This window comes from Phalangium opilio, unplaced genomic scaffold, assembly GCF_054372755.1.
Source record: "Phalangium opilio isolate 3A_F unplaced genomic scaffold, DU_Popi_V2 ptg000483l_1, whole genome shotgun sequence".
Taxonomy (NCBI): Eukaryota; Metazoa; Arthropoda; class Arachnida; order Opiliones; family Phalangiidae; genus Phalangium; species Phalangium opilio.
The window spans coordinates 531791-552048 of record NW_028324236.1 but is presented as its reverse complement, the minus strand read 5'-3'; the positions used below and the strand labels follow the sequence as shown (position 1 = coordinate 552048).

Below are 20258 nucleotides of genomic sequence, written 5' to 3'. Positions count from 1 at the left end.
TTCCAAGCAGCCGCCGGAACCTCCCTCGCCGAACCACGACGTTCGCAACGTGCACGAAAAATCCGCGTACCATTTGATGTACAACTTTTTCTCTAAAGGGGGAAGGTGATGTTAGGGTCATATCAGTTTGAAACCCGTTTATTGAAAATATTTTTTGATGTACAACTTTTTCTCTAAAGGGGGAAGGTGATGTTAGGGTCATATCAGTTTGAAACCCGTTTATTGAAGACTGAAATAACTGAGAAGGTGTCCGAGTCGGGACCACCTCTGATAGAACAAAACCAAAGTTGCATAGACTTTCGAAGGCTTCTTGAGTGCGACATGCAATATTGCATACCCTCTTAATTTTATATAACATTGAAATATTTTGCAAAAGTTCAATGTACATTGAAAACTGAAATAGTTGAGAATGTGTCCGAGTCGGGACCACCTCTGATAGAACACAACTACAGTTGCATAGATTTTCGAAGGCTTCATGTACCATTCTTGAGTGCGACGTGCAATATTGCATAATATTTTCCAAAAGTTCAATGTTTATTGAAAACTGAAATAGTTGAGAATGCGTCCAGGTCGGTACCACCTTTGATAGAACAAAACTAGAGTTGCATAGATTTGAGAATCAGGGCCGAGTTAATTCACTTAATTGAGATTAATTATAGATTAATTATCTATTTGCCGCCCTGGGCCTTCCTGGCCCCCTTCGGGCAGGCGCTGGTGGTTCTGGTTCGCGAACTTCGCGGACCGCCGGCACAGCAGCTTTCCCTCTGGCATGCTCCGGATTTTGTTCTTCGACGGCAGGCGCAGGCTCAATAACTTCTACGACTGCAGCGGGATTAGCAGGTCCCGGGGAGTTGCGAGCACGTCGCTGCCGGCGGGGAAGAGGAGCCGGAGGGGGTTAGCAGGTCCCGGAGGATTTCGAGAACGGCGGGGAAGAGGTGCAGCAGGTAGATTTACCGGCTGGGGTCGCCATGTATGCACCCTCCTGGGGGCTGGGGCTCTCCCACCATTATAAATATGTACAGTAAAAGTACAGTTGTTGGCTTGAGAGACAACATGGGCATGGTCCATGTTGTTGACTAGATTTTGAAATAAAGACATTTATTATTTTGGTATTAGCCTTTGTTTTACTTAAGGACTATTTTCACATTAATGGAGGCTGATTTTAATAGAGAAAAGGGACCAGGGTGGGAAATAAGGATTTTTTTAAAACTGGACATTGGGCCAGCAACCCCCCTGGGCCCTTGAAGTTAGCGCTGTTTTAGAAATAGGAGTTAGGGAAACGTCTTGCTGGCCCTCAAAACGTTACGAAGCGCAAATGGCTCTTTCTAATTTTATATAACATTCAAATATTTTTCAAATGTTCAATGTACATTGAAAACTAAAATAGTTGAGAATGTGTCCGAATCGGGACCACTACTCATAGAACAAAACCAAAGTTGCCTAGATTTTCGAAGGTTTCTTGGACCATTCTTGAGTGCGACATGCAATATTGCATACCCTCTTAATTTTATGTAACATTTAAATATTTTGCAAAAGTTCAATGTACATTGAAAACTGAAATAGTTGAGAATGTGTCCGAGTCGGGACCACCTCTGATAGAACAAAACCAAAGTTGCATAGACTTTCGAACGCTTCTTGTACCATTTTTGAGTGCGACGTGCAATATTGCATACCCTCTTAATTTTATATAACATTCAAATATTTTCCAAAGTTCAATGTTTATTGAAAACTGAAATAGTTGAGAATGTGTCCGAGTCGGGACTACCTCTGATAGAACAAAACCAAAGTTACATAGATTTTCGAACGCTTCTCAGACCATTCTTGAGCTCGACGTGCAATATTGCATACCCTCCTAACCGGGACCTGCTCTCATGGGGCGTGATTGGATCTTTTCCAATTTTAATGTCATCGCAAAACCAGACATTAAAGTGGAACCAACCGTCATCCAACACGTAGCTGCCCCAGACGCAGCGCTCAGTGCTCTGGTAGAAAAACATGCCAATCTCTTTTCGCGAGGCATAGGACGTCTAAAGGGTCATCAAGTCAAATTAATCTTTCGCTCTGACGCCCCCACGCCGCCGTTTTTCAAGGCTAGGTCTATACCGTACCACTTTAAAGACTTAGTTGAAAACAAAATCACGAGACTAGAGTAAGAAGGAATAATCAGTCCCATTAGTCACGCCGACTACGATACGCCCATAGTTCCAGTTTTAAAAAAGGATACAAAAACTGAACACCTTGCAACTCAAAACAAACTAGAACCAATAACAGAACGCCTTGCAACTCAAAACAAACTAGAACCAATCACAGAACGCCTTGCAACTCAAAACAAACTAGAACCAATCACAGAACGCCTTGCAACTCAAAACAAACTAGAACCAATCGTCTCCTCACAATCGACAACTGAAGGAACCCTAGTTTACACTCGCAACTACGGAAAAGGTACCAAATGGATAAAGGGACAAATCACAAAACCCATTGGAACCATGATGTACCGAATTCGAACCGAGGACGGTCATATAATTCAACGACATAGAAACCAAATTCGTTTCCGTACAAACATTGCCGAAGATCCGTCCGACCAGCCACTGCTGCCTCAACAAACCAAACCTATGATCCCCGCCATATCTACTTTCCGCTGCCAAACTCCTAGAAATCCAGGATTCGTTAATCAACCACTTCCACAAATGACTGCCAATGCATCACCTACACAATCGGCAGCCCGTGCCTCAATTCCTACCCCTGACCAAAACACGCCCGCCGACAGAGGTCCTCAGACCCGAACAACCACAGGTTTCCAAGCAGCCGCCGGAACCTCCCACGCCGAACCACGACGTTCGCAACGTGCACGAAAAATCCGCATACCATTTGATGTACAACTTTTTCTCTAAACGGGGAAGGTGATGTTAGGGTCATATCAGTTTGAAACCCGTTTATTGAAGACTGAAATAACTGAGGTGTCCGAGTCGGGACCACCTCTGATAGAACAAAACCAAAGTTGCATAGACTTTCGAAGGCTTCTTGTACCATTCTTGAGTCCGACGTGCAATATTGCATACCCTCTTAATTTTATGTAACATTTAAATATTTTCCAAAAGTTGAATGTTTATTGAAAACTGAAATAGTTGAGAATGTGTCCGAGTCGGGACCACCTCTGATAGAACACAACTACAGTTGCATAGATTTTCGAAGGCTTCATGTACCATTCTTGAGTGCGACGTGCAATATTGCATAATATTTTCCAAAAGTTCAATGTTTATTGAAAACTGAAATAGTTGAGAATGCGTCCGAGTCGGTACCACCTCTGATAGAACAAAACTAGAGTTGCGTAGATTTTCGAAGGCTTCATGTACCATTCTTGAGTGCGACGTGCAATATTGCATAATATTTTCCAAAAGTTCAATGTTTATTGAAAACTGAAATAGTTGAGAATGCGTCCGAGTCGGTACCACCTCTGATAGAACAAAACTAGAGTTGCATAGATTTGAGAATCAGGGCCGAGTTAATTCACTTAATTGAGATTAATTATAGATTAATTATCTATTTGCCGCCCTGGGCCTTCCTGGCCCCCTTCGGGCAGGCGCTGGTGGTTCTGGTTCGCGAACTTCGCGGACCGCCGGCACAGCAGCTTTCCCTCTGGCATGCTCCGGATTTTGTTCTTCGACGGCAGGCGCAGGCTCAATAACTTCTACGACTGCAGCGGGATTAGCAGGTCCCGGGGAGTTGCGAGCACGTCGCTGCCGGCGGGGAAGAGGAGCCGGAGGGGGTTAGCAGGTCCCGGAGGATTTCGAGAACGGCGGGGAAGAGGTGCAGCAGGTAGATTTACCGGCTGGGGTCGCCGTGGTTGCACCCTCCTCGCGGCTGGGGCTCTCCCACCATTATAAATATGTACAGTAAAAGTACAGTTGTTGGCTTGAGAGACAACATGGGCATGGTCCATGTTGTTGACTAGATTTTGAAATAAAGACATTTATTATTTTGGTATTAGCCTTTGTTTTACTTAAGGACTATTTTCACATTAATGGAGGCTGATTTTAATAGAGAAAAGGGACCAGGGTGGGAAATAAGGATTTTTTTAAAACTGGACATTGGGCCAGCAACCCCCCTGGGCCCTTGAAGTTAGCGCTGTTTTAGAAATAGGAGTTAGGGAAACGTCTTGCTGGCCCTTAAAACGTTACGAAGCGCAAATGGCTCTTTCTAATTTTATATAACATTCAAATATTTTTCAAATGTTCAATGTAAATTGAAAACTAAAATAGTTGAGAATGCGTCCGAGTCGGGACCACTACTGATAGAACAAAACCAAAGTTGCCTAGATTTTCGAAGGTTTCTTGGACCATTCTTGAGTGCGACATGCAATATTGCACACCCTCTTAATTTTATGTAACATTTAAATATTTTGCAAAAGTTCAATGTACATTGAAAACTGAAATAGTTGAGAATGTGTCCGAGTCGGGACCACCTCTGATAGAACAAAACCAAAGTTGCACAGACTTTCGAAGGCTTCTTGTACCATTCTTGAGTCCGACGTGCAATATTGCATACCCTCTTAATTTTATGTAACATTTAAATATTTTCCAAAAGTTGAATGTTTATTGAAAACTGAAATAGTTGAGAATGTGTACGAGTCGGGACCACCTCTGATAGAACAAAACCAAAGTTGCATTGACTTTCGAACGCTTCTTGTACCATTCTTGAGTGCGACGTGCAATATTGCATACCCTCTTAATTTTATATAACATTCAAATATTTTCCAAAGTTCAATGTTTATTGAAAACTGAAATAGTTGAGAATGTGTCCGAGTCGGGACCACCTCTGAGAACACAACTAGAGTGGCATAGATTTCGGAACGCTTCTCAGACCATTCTTGAGCTCGACGTGCAATATATGTATCTGTAACTGTATATCCTCTTATTTTTATATAACATTTAAATATTTTGCAAAAGTTCAATGTACATTGAAAACTGAAATAGTTGAAAATGTGTACGAGTCGGGACCACCTCTGATAGAACAAAACCAAAGTTGCATTGACTTTCGAACGCTTCTTGTACCATTCTTGAGTGCGACGTGCAATATTGCATACCCTCTTAATTTTATATAACATTCAAATATTTTCCAAAGTTCAATGTTTATTGAAAACTGAAATAGTTGAAAATGTGTACGAGTCGGGACCACCTCTGATAGAACACAACTACAGTTGCATAGATTTTCGAACGCTTCTTGTACCATTTTTGAGTGCGACGTTCAATATTGCATACCCTCTTAATTTTATATAACATTCAAATATTTTCCAAAGTTCAATGTTTATTGAAAACTGAAATAGTTGAGAATGTGTCCGAGTCGGGACTACCTCTGATAGAACAAAACCAAAGTTGCATAGATTTTCGAACGCTTCTCAGACCATTCTTGAGCTCGACGTGCAATATTGCATACCCTCCTAACCGGGACCTGCTCTCATGGGGCGTGATTGGATTTTTTCCAATTTTAATGTCATCGCAAAACCAGACATTAAAGTGGAACCAACCGTCATCCAACACGTAGCTGCCCCAGACGCAGCGCTCACTGCTCTGGTAGAAAAACATGCCAATCTCTTTTCGCCAGGCATAGGACGTCTAAAGGGTCATCAAGTCAAATTAATCATTCGCTCTGACGCCCCCACGCCGCCGTTTTTCAAGGCTAGGTCTATACCGTACCACTTGAAAGACTTAGTTGAAAACGAAATCACGAGACTAGAGTAAGAAGGAATAATCAGTCCCATTAGTCACGCCGACTACGCTACGCCCATAGTTCCAGTTTTAAAAAATTGTACAAAAACAGAACACCTTGCAACTCAAAACAAACTAGAACCAATCACAGAACGCCTTGCAACTCAAAACAAACTAGAACCAATCACAGAACGCCTTGCAACTCAAAACAAACTAGAACCAATCACAGAACGCCTTGCAACTCAAAACAAACTAGAACCAATCACAGAACGCCTTACAACTCAAAACAAACTAGAACCAATCGTCTCCTCACAATTGACAACTGAAGGAACCCTAGTTTACACTCGCAACTACGGAAAAGGTACCAAATGGATAAAGGGACAAATCACAAAACCCATTGGAACCATGATGTACCGAATTCGAACCGAGGACGGTCATATAATTTAACGACATAGAAACCAAATTCGTTTCCGTACAAACATTGCCGAAGATCCGTCCGACCAGCCACTGCTGCCTCAACAAACCAAACCTACGATCCCCGCCATATCTACTTTCCGCTGCCAAACTCCTAGAAATCCGGGATTCGTTAATAAACCACTTCCACAAATGACTGTCAATGCATCACCTACACAATCAGCAGCTCGTGCCTCAATTCCTACCCCTGACCAAAACACGCCCGCCGACAGAAGTCCTCAGACGACGACCCGAACAACCACAGGTTTCCAAGCAGCCGCCGGAACCTCCCTCGCCGAACCACGACGTTCGCAACGTGCACGAAAAATCCGCGTACCATTTGATGTACAACTTTTTCTCTAAACGGGGAAGGTGATGTTTGGGTCATATCAGTTTGAAACCCGTTTATATTTCGCGCCTCATCCTAAAAACATTACCTCCAACCTAGCTAAAACCAACAGAGCGCTCCTCAGTCAGCGCGTAACCCTAGAGCAAATAACAACCAACAGTATTAAATCATTCATGTTTAACAAACGGCTTTATTAATTAAACTAATACCATCACCCCAACCACTCCAACATTTACATTTTCCGCTTAATCCTGCATTACAAGAGCAATGAATAGTGAATTCATCTTCACCTTTCAATTTACGATTATTTGATGAGGGTAAGCCCCTAGAAGATAACTAGTTAGAATGAAAAATTAGAAGCACCTTGCGCAAGATAACTTAAATAAATTAAAATCCAATTTCTTGTGCAATTGAAAAAAAAACGTTATTTTGAAATTTATTTAAGAAAACTAGTTATTATTATTTATTGAACATTTTAAGTAAAGCTTTACGATTGTCAAGCCTTGGTCTTCTCTACAAGTTTGTATAAAACTTGCAGCCACTGCCACATAATACGACGTGTTTGCACTTATGTATCTGTTCTCCTTCTATTTGACATCGTTTTCAATCCCTTCGTTGTAATTCGCGTATATATAAATTTCAAACAATGTTACCTTAAACTTGCCAACATTTAAAATTCTTAATCCTTCAATTGCGCTATGTCGATAAACACATTATATACCCCGTTGAATGTTTAAAATCATCTCTTCAAAAGTCAACATTTTAATATCTGTTACTTCAGGCAATTAATTTATAAACTTATCCCTTACTTTTTCTAGTCTTTGTCTGCAAAGACAGTTTCTATTAATAAGAATATATGGTTAACAGTTGAGGGGTAGACAACTGGCCTGTTTCAAACACATAAAGGTTATATTTCTCCCAAAGTAATATCAATAAACTTTTCGTAATATACACTTAATTTCCTGTTTTTTCCCCGCTAACTGATTTCACGTGTCCAAGGCACATTCTTATTGGATGTAAAATGTCATCTGCTTTACCATATACATATTCTCTATGCTTGGAATACTGCTTTAATAATTCGTAAATTTTTACTTCAAAAAAAGAGAGATATAATAACGTAGGTGAAACGTCCAAGATTCTCTGGTGAGGCGCTGTCAAAAGTAGGAAAATGGACTGAAATAACGCGTGTGTAGTCAATTCTGCCGTCGTTCTCGAACTAGCTCTCAGTAAGTCTCTAGTGTTACGAAGTATAGGTAGTGTCATACTTATGAAACACATCTTATAAACTTATGATGATACTTATAGATATATGAGGCGCTTGTACTGTATCCCATTTTGACGTCACCATGGTTCAAGCGTCAAGCTTATTAGAGTACCCACCAACATCGCCTTTGACAGCGACTAACCAGGAGTGTCTGGTACAACAGCGCTTCCAGAGCAAAAATTAGGGTTGTTTTTGCTACAAAACAATAAAGAATTTTTATGTTACATTGTTTAATTTTTTTAATTAGGTTTAAATAGGGGAAACCGGTTTTGATCATAGAGATAGGAACATAATTCCTAATTAAATCTAATTTTTTTATTAGTGGCATATTCTGCTCCGGTTAAGTTGGACTAGCCATAAAAGCTTTTTAACTATTTAATATTAAAATTTTACACATCTCAAATTATACGCGGTTTTTTAATGGAGAGTTAATTTTTTTATTTTTTTTTATTCGACAATCAGGGCCGAGTTAATTCACTTAATTGAGATTAATTATAGATTAATTATCTATTTGCCGCCCTGGGCCTTCCTGGCCCCCTTCGGGCAGGCGCTGGTGGTTCTGGTTCGCGAACTTCGCGGACCGCCGGCACCGCAGCTTCCCCTCTGGCATGCTCCGGATTTTGTTCTTCGACGGCAGGCGCAGGCTCAACAACTTCTACGACTGCAGCGGGATTAAGCAGGTCCCGGGGGGTTGCGAGCATGTCGCTGCCGGCGGGGAAGAGGAGCCGGAGGGGGGTTAGCAGGTCCCGGAGGATTTCGAGTACGGCGGGGAATAGGTGCAGCAGGTAGATTTACCGGCTGGGGTCGCCGTGGTTGCACCCTCCTGGCGGCTGGGGCTCTCCCACCATTATAAATATGTACAGTAGTGATGCCGCGAATATTGATTTTGCCGAATACCGAATACCGAATATTCGGCCATGCTCTCGGCCGAAGCACCGAATATTCGGCCACGAGATATGTGCAACTCGCGCGAAACCGGTTATGAGCTGTAACCCGTTCCGCGAAATACGTACATCCCCCGCACGGACCGCAATGGGACAGGTCTCATCATGGAAGAAGAAGGGTATGGAATGGTGAGGTGAATAGGCAGACGGCTACGCGAAATGTAGGGTCACGTGGCACTAGTTGTAACGCGATTTTTGCTCTGCGCAATATTGGCGCGCAAGCAGAGAGCAGTGTTGTTCTTAGCAATTTTGGGAATGTACTTTTAACTTTCACCCCCATCGCGCCATCTAAGATACAAAATATCTTAAATATAATTATAAGATTATTTTTTATATTAATTTATGGAATATTATTTATTTTATTCTAATTGTTTTATATAATATTATATAATATAAATTATTTACCACGATAATTTATACTTCTGTTTATGTTCAGATGTTATAGTGTCAAAGGTCAAAGCTAAGGCTCAGTGAAATTCTATATAATATCTTGTAGTCACTTAGAAAACGGGAACATCAAAAGTCTCAAGCGTTAAGGAATGCTTAACCTCTCTACTCCGATAGCAGTAACACGTTTAGTCGTTTCCCCCGGACCCCCACTCAAGTTTCGCGCCACTCTGGAAAAAAAAATTCCTGGGAAAGGGTTCAAAGGGTACAAAAGAACGATGGGTGATTGGCTTATTTTTCCTTTTGGCTTTTTTGCCATGCGTAGAGACTTATTTTTTTAAAAAAAGGAAGTGAGTTGAAAAATAAAACAAGGTGTCCTCCAGATTAAGTTCGTCCAAAAAAAAAGAATCTTCTTTTTTAAATACTGAGAGATTAATTTCCTCGTCGTTATTCAAAAAAGTGCAAAATCGTCCCCCAAAAAATTAAAAAATACTTCCCATTCTAGAAATTCTAAAAAGTACTAAATAACCTACCAAAAATACAAAATGTTTTTTTCGTACTCGAAATTTGAAAATGTACTAAAAAAGTACATTTGTACTACCAAGAACAACACTGGCAGAGAGAGGGATACACTGTTTAGATCCGCTCTCTACCGCCTCTGCTACAGCGCGCCTGCGCGGAAGCTTTCAAGGTTGGTGATAAACTCGGGAAGGAGGGAATGAAAATGGGGAAGTTACGATTTTTCAACGCGCTCTCTTTAACACTATGGGACCCGTCTATAGCGACTTTAGGTTTTTGGTTAATTTACGAGTAGATCGTGTCACTATATGCTTTTTTTATTCATCACAACTTACCACTGGTAGATTATAAATATAAAAGTAAAAATTGTTATTGAAATAAATAATTTTTGAGTAATTTTTCCGTTTTTTTCCTTCATGATTGGAGATTCGGTATTCGGCCGAATACTACGAAATATTCGGCCGAATACCGAATACGAAAAAAATGGCCGAATAGGCCGAATACCGAATAGTAACCGAATATTCGTGGCATCACTAATGTACAGTAAAAGTACAGTTGTTGGCTTGAGAGACAACATGGGCATGGTCCATGTTTTTACTAGATTTTGAAATAAAGACATTATTTTGGTATTAGCCTTTGTTTTACTTAAGGACTATTTTCACATTAATGGAGGCTGATTTTAATAGAGAAAAGGGACCAGGGTGGGAAATAAGGATTTTTTTAAAACTGGACATTGGGCCAGCAACTCCCCTGGGCCCTTGAAGTTAGCGCTGTTTTAGAAATAGGAGTTAGGGAAACGTCTTGCTGGCCCTCAAAACGTTACGAAGCGCAAATGGCTCTTTCTAATTTTATATAACATTCAAATATTTTTCAAATGTTCAATTTACATTGAAAACTAAAATAGTTGAGAATGTGTCCGATAGAACAAAACCAAAGTTGCCTAGATTTTCGAAGGTTTCTTGGACCATTCTTAAGTGCGACATGGAATATTGCATACCCTCTTAATTTTATTGTAACATTTAAATATTTTGCAAAAGTTCAATGTACATTGAAAACTAAAATAGTTGAGAATGTGTCCGAGTCGGGACCACTACTGATAGAACAAAACCAAAGTTGCATAGATTTTCGAACGCTTCTTGGACCATTCTTGAGTGCGACGTGCAATATTGCATAATATTTTCCAAAAGTTCAATGTTTATTGAAAACTGAAATAGTTGAGAATGTGTCCGAGTCGGGACCACCTCTGATAGAACACAACTACAGTTGCGTAGATTTTCGAAGGCTTCATGTACCATTCTTGAGTGCGACGTGCAATATTGCATAATATTTTCCAAAAGTTCAATGTTTATTGAAAACTGAAATAGTTGAGAATGCGTCCGAGTCGGTACCACCTCTGATAGAACAAAACTAGAGTTGCATAGATTTGAGAATCAGGGCCGAGTTAATTCACTTAATTGAGATTAATTATAGATTAATTATCTATTTGCCGCCCTGGGCCTTCCTGGCCCCCTTCGGGCAGGCGCTGGTGGTTCTGGTTCGCGAACTTCGCGGACCGCCGGCACCGCAGCTTCCCCTCTGGCATGCTCCGGATTTTGTTCTTCGACGGCAGGCGCAGGCTCAACAACTTCTACGACTGCAGCGGGATTAGCAGGTCCCGGGGGGTTGCGAGCACGTCGCTGCCGGCGGGGAAGAGCAGCCGGAGGGGGGTTAGCAGGTCCCGGAGGATTTCGAGAACGACGGGAAGAGGTGCAGCAGGTAGATTTACCGGCTGGGGTCGCCGTGGTTGCACCCTCCTGGCGGCTGGGTCTCTCCCACCATTATAAATATGTAAAGTAAAAGTACAGGCATTGTCAAAGCCCTAGTAATCCTCCTGCTTCTCCTCAATGGGAATATCCCTTACAACCGTTGAACTCTAGAGCCAAGATAGGGCTAACAACTCCTATAGATGTCAAAGATCCTTTACTAGGAATAATAATCAGAGATCAAAATCTCCGGGTCGTCAATTAGCTTTAGCCTACCCATCTACACGTGTTATAACATGCTTTAAATGCCAAAAACCAGGTCATCTAGCACCCGACTGTCAAGAGAAAAAGATAAGCAAGTCGGGGGAAGCCCAGACGGAAGAGGTCCCTCGTGGTCCCTCTCCCGGTGCCCAATACACAACAGCAAACGAATACGCGGACGACAACGCCTTAGTTGGCGCCGACCAAGACTTACATAAATTGATTACTCAAGTGGAATCGGATCATGCGAACTTAAAAAAGGCCTTAATCCAGAAAGGTCTAGTCCTTAACGAATCTAAAACCATATTAGTATATAATTCATGAAATTACTCTTTAAATTTAATTGTTTGGTATTATTTTTAGTACTTAAGCCGTTGGATCATACTCTGTAAATATCGGTATCGGTATCGGTAACCCGGTAAAGGGTTAAGCCGGGTATCTGCCATCTCTATTTAAACAGTTTAAAACCGCGTGCTTTTTTAAATTTTCGGAAAAGCTCGATTTTTGGCAGTCCTTACGCGGGGAGGATGTAGAGAAAAGAAGAGTGAAAGAGGAAAGGGGATGGTTACTTAAACGCGCGCACCTACCTCGACGCACAGCAGAGGAGCCAGACGTCACATGATCCGTTAAGGAGGAAATTCAAAAGGGTTAGAGTTAGAAGGTCACGCCGGCTTCCTGAATGTCCGTAAATTGGGTAGGATTTTACTTTACATATCTAACCAAACCAACACTGGTTTCTGATTAATTAGACTACGTGGAGTTCTAAAAAAATAGTGAAAACAATTCTAAACCCGCCGCAAGTTGGTAATTTTTTTTTAATTTGAAAATTGTATGTATTTATCACCATCAAGACTGTTGCCCGCCCTAAACTCGATCTGAAATCAATTTCGAAAAATTACTAAGGGGTAAACATAACAGCAAGGACTCGCGACGGAAATATAGCTATGAATTTTAACCCCCGCTGAAACATTAACAATTTTCATATTAGGATAGGAAAATAATTGATGAAACCTTCAATTTTAAAAATAAACGATAATTTGCTTAAATGCGTAAATTATTTAGGAACGAAATGAAGGTAAACAACGAGATTTTGGAAAGGCGTAGCATTATTTGGGAAACTAACTAAATTTAAACATCAATATTTTGAAAAGGCATAATATTGTTTGGAAAGTAAATGAAGCATTTTTTTTAAAATATTTTTCCAAATAAAACTACGCCTTTTCGAAAAGTGTTTTGTTTATCTTCATTTACTTTTCAAATAATAATACGTCTTATCCAAAATTTTGTTTTTTATCCTCATGTACCTTCCGAAATAATATTACGCCTTTTCACTACCAACGAAATATATATTAATATCTCGTTGGTAGTGGCCTTTTTCAAAATGTTGTTGTTTACCAACATTTACATCCCGAAATATGTTATGCCTTTTCCAGAATTTTGATGTTTATCTTCATTTACTTCACAAATAATATTATATCTTTTCTAAAATATTGATGTTTACATGAGTTAGTTTCCCAAATAATATTACGCCTTTTCCAAAGTATTTATGTTTACATTTAGTAAGTGTCCCGAATAATGCTACGCCTTTTCCAAAATATTGTTGTTTATCTTCATTTACTTCCGAAATAATTTAGGCATTTTAGAAAAATATCGTTGTTTATTTTTAAAAATTGGAGCCTTCTTCAATTATTTTTCTATCCTGGTGTGAGAATTGTAAATGTTTGAGCGGGTGTTTAAAATTTCATAGCTATGTTTCCGTCGCAAGTCCTTGTTATAATGTTTAACCTCCTTGAAATTTTTCAAGATTGAGTACACAACGCGTTTAGGCGCGCAGCGGTCTTAATGTTGGTAAGTACATGCAATTTTCCAAAAAACATTTGACGAACTTGCGGCGGGTTTAGAATTTTTCACTATGTTTTCCGAACTCACTGTGGTCTAACTAATCATGCAGAATCCATTGTTGGTTGGGTTAGTTAGATAAAGTAAAAGGTAAAACATATTTGAAACTTTTCTCTTGGTTTTTTGTTTCTTTTCTCTTTTGCGTTGGTTGCGCATGTGCGAAACTCTACGACCTAGCCGGCTTGGTTTTGAAAAGGAGATGAATTGGAATTTGGTTTCACTGAGCCTTCTTCTATTTGTGCTAAATTCCTGACGTAACCTGGGTGAGCAAGCCGTCTTATCCCCAAAACACTGTGTTACAGGGTTCTCTGTTCCTATATTTATATTTTTTGCAATGTTTTCAAGTTCTTTCCTTTAAAGTATTTAGAATTTTCAGTAGTAACCCTCAAATCAAATCCACCATGGCTAAAGATTCCATTCGAATTTGTTGAAGTAGGCCTGCTTAACAAAATATATTTTTTGGCTTTTAGATGGATGCTGCGTACAAAAGATCTAATTTCCCGAGATTGTACCTTTATTATGAAAATGGGAAAGTGAAGAGTCACAGTACGTAATTAGCCTTTTTCATGATGAACTACTGTAATCGACGAGTCATCCAGGTGTAGCTAAATAGACACAGTATTTTCTGTGGTCAAGGACAGGGTTGGAAATAAGGATTTTTTTAATCTGCCTGGAATAAATAAACTGTTCCTCGACCATTGACCAGTTCACGTAATCTGCTAAACTAAAGAAATGGATTAATTAATATATTTGAGTTAATGTCTGGACTCTGGTTACCCTTCAATTTTCCTAGAGGTCCTGTGCACCACTATTATTAAACTAGTCATTTGCCCTGTGTTACCGCCTTATTTCCCATGCTGGTCAAGGATTGGTCCGCTTCAACACTCTTTAAACTTAATTTCCGCGTAATTACAAGATTAAATTTATGAAATTAAATTAGTTCGTGCTAAAAACGTGTTTCTTAAGGATGTCCAATACGTTTGAAAGGTGAAAAGAACTTTTATGATGTCTTTATAGCTTCTAAAGCTAAAACACTGTGTTTGCTCAAACTTTAAACTGTGAAAAGCAGGCTTTGCAAGTAGAAGTACTTTAGAAGATCTACAAATCCCGAAAAATTTGTTTTACCTGTAGAAAAATGTTGGATATCCTTTAGCAACGCGATCTACTTGTATTTCATAAGTTAAAGGTAGTAATTACGCTAAAATTGAGTTAAGAGTGTTGAAGCGGAGTAATCCTTCACCAGAGAAACTAACGAGTCTGAGCAATTTTTAGCGAGACATGGGTGTCTCGTCGATAACAGTAGTTCTAAGTGCTGCTGCTTATGGGTTGGTGGAGCTGGTCATTAATAAGGCTAATCCACTTTATTCCCTATGCCCTATGCGTGTGTTTAAGGCTTAATTGATTTTGACTTGAACATTGATTTTAACTGACCTACCAGACGATTAGAGCCTAAACAACCGATAACGAACTTAAAATCAATGTTGTTAAAGTATCTCGCTAAGCCTTGAAAAATGTATCGGTAATAAGGTGGATTGAAACTGCAGCAGCATTGCAAGTTGTTCAAAGAGCCTGATGAACAATTAAAATTCATTTCTTCATATAGTTACAGGTTCCACAATAAAACCTGAAATTTTAGAGGAATTTTCCAAAGAGTTTTTGAAAGGAGCTGTTGCTTCTGATTTCACGCCAGAAGACGTAAAAATGAGAGATTTCCCAGGTATGATATTAATACATGTTTAAAAAATATGTAGAGTGAGAACCATTTTATAATAGGTAGCTAACGTCAGGGTTGATATTAAGTCACTTTTTAATTAAATTCTGTGAGAATTAGTTACTATTTGTCACTTTTTTTTCAATTTATCAGTCTATTTCAATGTTATTTTTCTTAAAACTATAGCTTAAAGGGATAATGAAGTAGAAAAACAAGTTATTTTTACTTGATTAGTGGTGTTAAAATATGCATAAAAAGATTAGAGTAATTCACCAGAACTTTCTCCTTAATTTATAATAAATTTTGAAAGTTATTGTGATTTTAGATAAATCAAATGTTGATGAATCAAATTTTGATGATGGAAATATCTTCGGAAAAAGGAATTTTCTGTCAATCAGAGGACGCTAAAAATTGCGCGGCTCATTCGTTTCTAAGGTCAAGGACTAGCCCTCTTCAACGCTCTTTGAACTTCATTTCAGCGTTATTATTGGAATTAATTGTGTTCCGAGTTTGTTTCTTGACAACATTCAACACTTTTTTCGATTGAAAAGGGGAGGGACTATGGTCATATGCTAAGTATTTTTTTTTATTTCAAGACGATTGCGCTGTTTGATAGGTAAGCTGATGTCCCCTAAGCGATAGCAAGCCGCCCATATAGAGAGATTGGTAGGTTAGGGCTGTGCGAATACTCTAATAGTATTTTTTTAATTCGAATTGAGTATTCGATTCTATGAATCGAATTTTCCAATTGGAGATAAACAAGTATTTGAATAATTTCTTATAGTTTTGACAATTTTCCTATAGCTAATTTTTTCCCCTTCTGTTTCGCGCATGCCATTGCGGATGTGTACCTAGATGTCTCTTAAAACCTTAAAATATAGAACAGGTCAAAAAATCATGCTAGGGGTTGTTTATTGAAGGTGTAATTGCTTTTGTGCCTGGGACTTTGTAGCTCTATACAGGGTGGTTCAGATCCTAAAACTCAGGAGGTCTATGGGGATATTTTCCTTCAAAATTCGTCACTTGCCAAACATTAAATTATCTTTTCAAGTTCAGTTATCTGCTCCTATTTTCAAATTTAAATTAAAAATGTTGTTTCTCCAGCAGTTCATTAAGATCGCAGGTACTTAACTGCATACGTGTCTGTCTTGAAGGCAACTTACGTGCGATAAAACATTTATGGTAATGTTATACAAATGGCTAGCGACATCTAGCAGAATTCATTTCATAACGCAGGGGCTTAAGAATTTTATGCTGTATCTGTCCATGCATAAGTTATTTCATTTTTGAATGACAAACCACCAATGGAAACCGTACGTTGGACGTGAACCCGAATGTTCACACCTTATTGCTCAATTTTAACCGACCGTGCGAGTTTTAAGCACGTCCAAAAACCTTACGGCTGGGAGAGGGGTAATAGTACAAACGTTGTAGGAACCGTTCGGGTGTGGCCTTGACGTACCACTTGGCATCTCACATATGGTTTGCGTCTATAGACGTTTCTGCTCGATGGTTCATTTGCTTCAACCCGACCGCAGTTCAAAACTAGAAGGCAGATTGGCTAGCTGAGAGGGTATGCGAGGGGTTCGGAAGTGGCTTTTTGAACCCTTTAACGAATTTTTAACCGGAGTGTCAGAGATCGTCGCAGACGTTCGCGTCCGACATACGTTTTTATCAATGATTTAAAATTGAACATGTCTCATACAGTGGGGAAATTCGCAGCTCGAATGTCCGTGAAATCTCTTTTCTGTTTAAAGATATTTATTTGGTTCTGGAAAAGTAAGGAAGCCAGTGGGGCTTTTGGCGTACACCGATTAAGATCACAGATGTGCCAGTAAACCAAAGTGGTTGATAAATTTAATAATTTTTCAACATCTCAGTGCATACGTAGTTATTTTACAGCTATTGCTTTTTATATTATCTTTCATTATTTCACAAAAATTATTTTCTACTTGTTGCTATTATCAGCAAATTACTGATTCAAGCTTATTTGTTTTAAGTCTGTTGAGGTCCATGAAACTTACTAATAAAGTTACCAAGGAAGAGATAACTTGAAACTTTACAAAATGCATTACAAACAGTCCCATTAGTTTTGTCCCATTGTTAAATTAACATAGATTTCACTATTAGCTTTAAGTTATGGTTAAGCCTGCGAGCTTCTTGATAAAAGTATATTAATTTGATTACCAAGGGTTAAACTGTTTAACCCGCCTGCCGCGAATCTGGCGCCACTACTAAAGCGCTGGTGGATTTTCAAATTATCAAATGAAATTCTACAGTGTAGAGGGTACTCTTGCCGAAAAAATTTAACCTGAAGAGATCCTGAAGAATGCTTTAGGTATTCTTCAAGACCCCTTGAGGTGCAATTTTTCGGCAAAGATATGCTGGCTGTGAGCAATTCCCTTAAGGATGAACATGAAGTTTACACTGCTAAAGAAATAAATGCACTTTCAATAGGAAGCTCTATTTTAAAAAAGGATTTTTTAAATAAAAATGTTCGTGTTACTTTAATAGTTCAAAAACGCAAATTTGAAACTTTCATTAAGTTAAAATGTCACTTTTAAATGTTTTGGTATCTGACGTATATCTTGAACGCTTGTAAGGGACCTACATTTGCATAGCATACTTCTGTTTGAAAATTGTACAATCCAAAAAAAATGTGTGTTAGTCTTGTAAATTGCATATTGTATTTTATTCATTTTAATAAAACATATTGAAATGAATAAATTATTTAATAAATACATAAAATGTATGAATGACATTTCATTGTAACATTCGCAAAGAGGCACTATATTGTGTACAAGAAATCTGTGTGATAGTAGACATAGGCGTAGAGTTTCCCAAATTTTTGGTGGGGCCCGGCCCAACAGGTATGAACCAATACTTAAATAGCTTCATGCATTATTATTGTTCGAAAATTACGGTAATTTTGGAAAATGGTAAATTCGGCCGTAATTTACCACGTAAATTACCGTTCATGGCAATTTACGAAAATTCAAAAATATATTATATTGATCCTTTTTAAGCTAAATAATGAAAAAAATACCACTTCAACGTAGCTAGAGCTCTTCAATTTCTATCCATTATCCACAGATTGGTGCATAACCGATTATTTATAAACCAAGTTGTGGATATAATACGATTTAACATGCAAGTTACGTGGATAATTTTCGAGTATAGATAAAGGAAAAATGACGTTGTAAATGGTTAGATAATGCCGAGCTCTAAATGTAGCTATACTTTTAAATAGCATAGTATCTTAAATTATTTAAAAACCGAGTTTTGATGTTTGCTGCTCAAAATATTTTTGAACAGCTTGGCTTAACCGATATATCGGTATCGGTTTTAATTTTTAACTTGTATCGGCCCAACTATAGAGATGGACCGATACAGATGACATATCGGTACCGATATTTGGCTAAGATCATTTTTTGCCTAAGCTTCCGTGGCGCAATTCTTAGCGCGTTCGGCTAAAAACCGAAAGATTGGTGGTTCAGCCCACCCGGGAGCGTTGTTTTAAAGTCTTAGAAGTAACGTAAAAAGGAAATATTTTTCCAAAATACTCTACGATCATTCTTTGCCATAGTTTCCGTGGCTCAATGGTTAGCGCGTTCGGCAGTTAACCGAAAAGTTGGTGTTTCGAGCCCACCCAGGAGCTTCGTTCTGAAGTGTTAGAAGTAACGTAAAAAGGAAATATTTTTCCACAATACTTAAAGATCATTCTTTGCCTAAGCTTCCGTGGCGCAATGGTTAGCGCGTTCGGCTGTCAACCGAAAGGTTGGTGGTTCGAGCCGACCCGGGAGCGTTGTTTCGAAGTTTTAGAAGTAACGTAAAAAGGAATTATTTTTCCACAATACTTGATGATCATTCTTTGCCTAAGATTCCGTGGCGCAATAGTTATCGTGTTCGGCTGTTAATCGAAAGGTTGGTGGTTCGAACCCACCCAGGAGCTTTGTTTTGAAGTCTTAGAAAAAATGTAAAAGCGAAATATTTTTTCGAAATACTTGACGATATTTTTTTGCTAAGCTTCCGTGGCGCAATGGTTAGCGCGTTCGGCTGTTAACCGAAAGGTTGGTGTTTCGAGCCCACCGAGGAGCTTTGTTCTGAAGTGTTAGAAGTAACGTAAAAAGGAAATATTTTTCCACAATACTTAAAGATCATTCTTTGCCTAAGCTTCCGTGGCGCAATGGTTAGCGCGTTCGGCTGTTAACCGAAAGGTTGGTGGTTCGAGGCCACCCGGGAGCGTTGTTTTAAAGTCTTAGAAGTAACGTAAAAAGGAAATATTTTTCCTCAGTACTTGACGATCATTCTTTGCCTAAGATTCCGTGGCGCAATAGTTATCGTGTTCGGCTGTTAATCGAAAGGTTGGTGGTTCGAACCCACCCAGGAGCATTGTTTTGAAGTCTTAGAAAAAATGTAAAAGCGAAATATTTTTTCGAAATACTTGACGATATTTTTCTGATAAGCTTCCGTGGCGCAATGGTTAGCGCGTTCCGCTGTTAACCGAAAGGTTGGTGTTTCGAGCCCACCCAGGAGCTTTGTTCTGAAGTGTTAGAAGTAACGTAAAAAGGAAATATTTTTCCACAATACTTAAAGATCATTCTTTGCCTAAGCTTCCGTGGCGCAATGGTTAGCGCGTTCGGCTGTCAACCGAAAGGTTGGTGGTTCGAGCCGACCCGGGAGCGTTGTTTCGAAGTTTTAGAAGTAACGTAAAAAGGAAATATTTTTCCACAATACTTGGTGATCATTCTTTGCCTAAGATTCCGTGGCGCAATAGTTATCGTGTTCGGCTGTTAATCGAAAGGTTGGTGGTTCGAACCCACCCAGGAGCTTTGTTTTGAAGTCTTAGAAAAAATGTAAAAGCGAAATATTTTTTCGAAATACTTGACGATATTTTTTTGCTAAGCTTCCGTGGCGCAATAGTTAGCGCGTTCGGCTGTTAACCGAAAGGTTGGTGTTTCGAGCCCACCCAGGAGCTTTGTTTTGAAGTCTTAGAAAAAATGTAAAAGCGAAATATTTTTTCG

General features: G+C 39.2%; 2 non-coding genes across 2 annotated transcripts; both read left to right on the top strand.

Annotated features, from left to right (window-relative positions):
- Positions 1 to 18966: 18966 nt before the first annotated feature.
- TRNAD-GUC (transfer RNA aspartic acid (anticodon GUC)) lies at positions 18967 to 19039 on the top strand. Its single transcript has one exon. It is a non-coding gene; the product is annotated as a tRNA-Asp (tRNA).
- Positions 19040 to 19846: 807 nt separating this feature from the next.
- On the top strand, positions 19847 to 19919 carry TRNAD-GUC (transfer RNA aspartic acid (anticodon GUC)). The gene has a single exon. It is a non-coding gene; the product is annotated as a tRNA-Asp (tRNA).
- Positions 19920 to 20258: the final 339 nt, after the last annotated feature.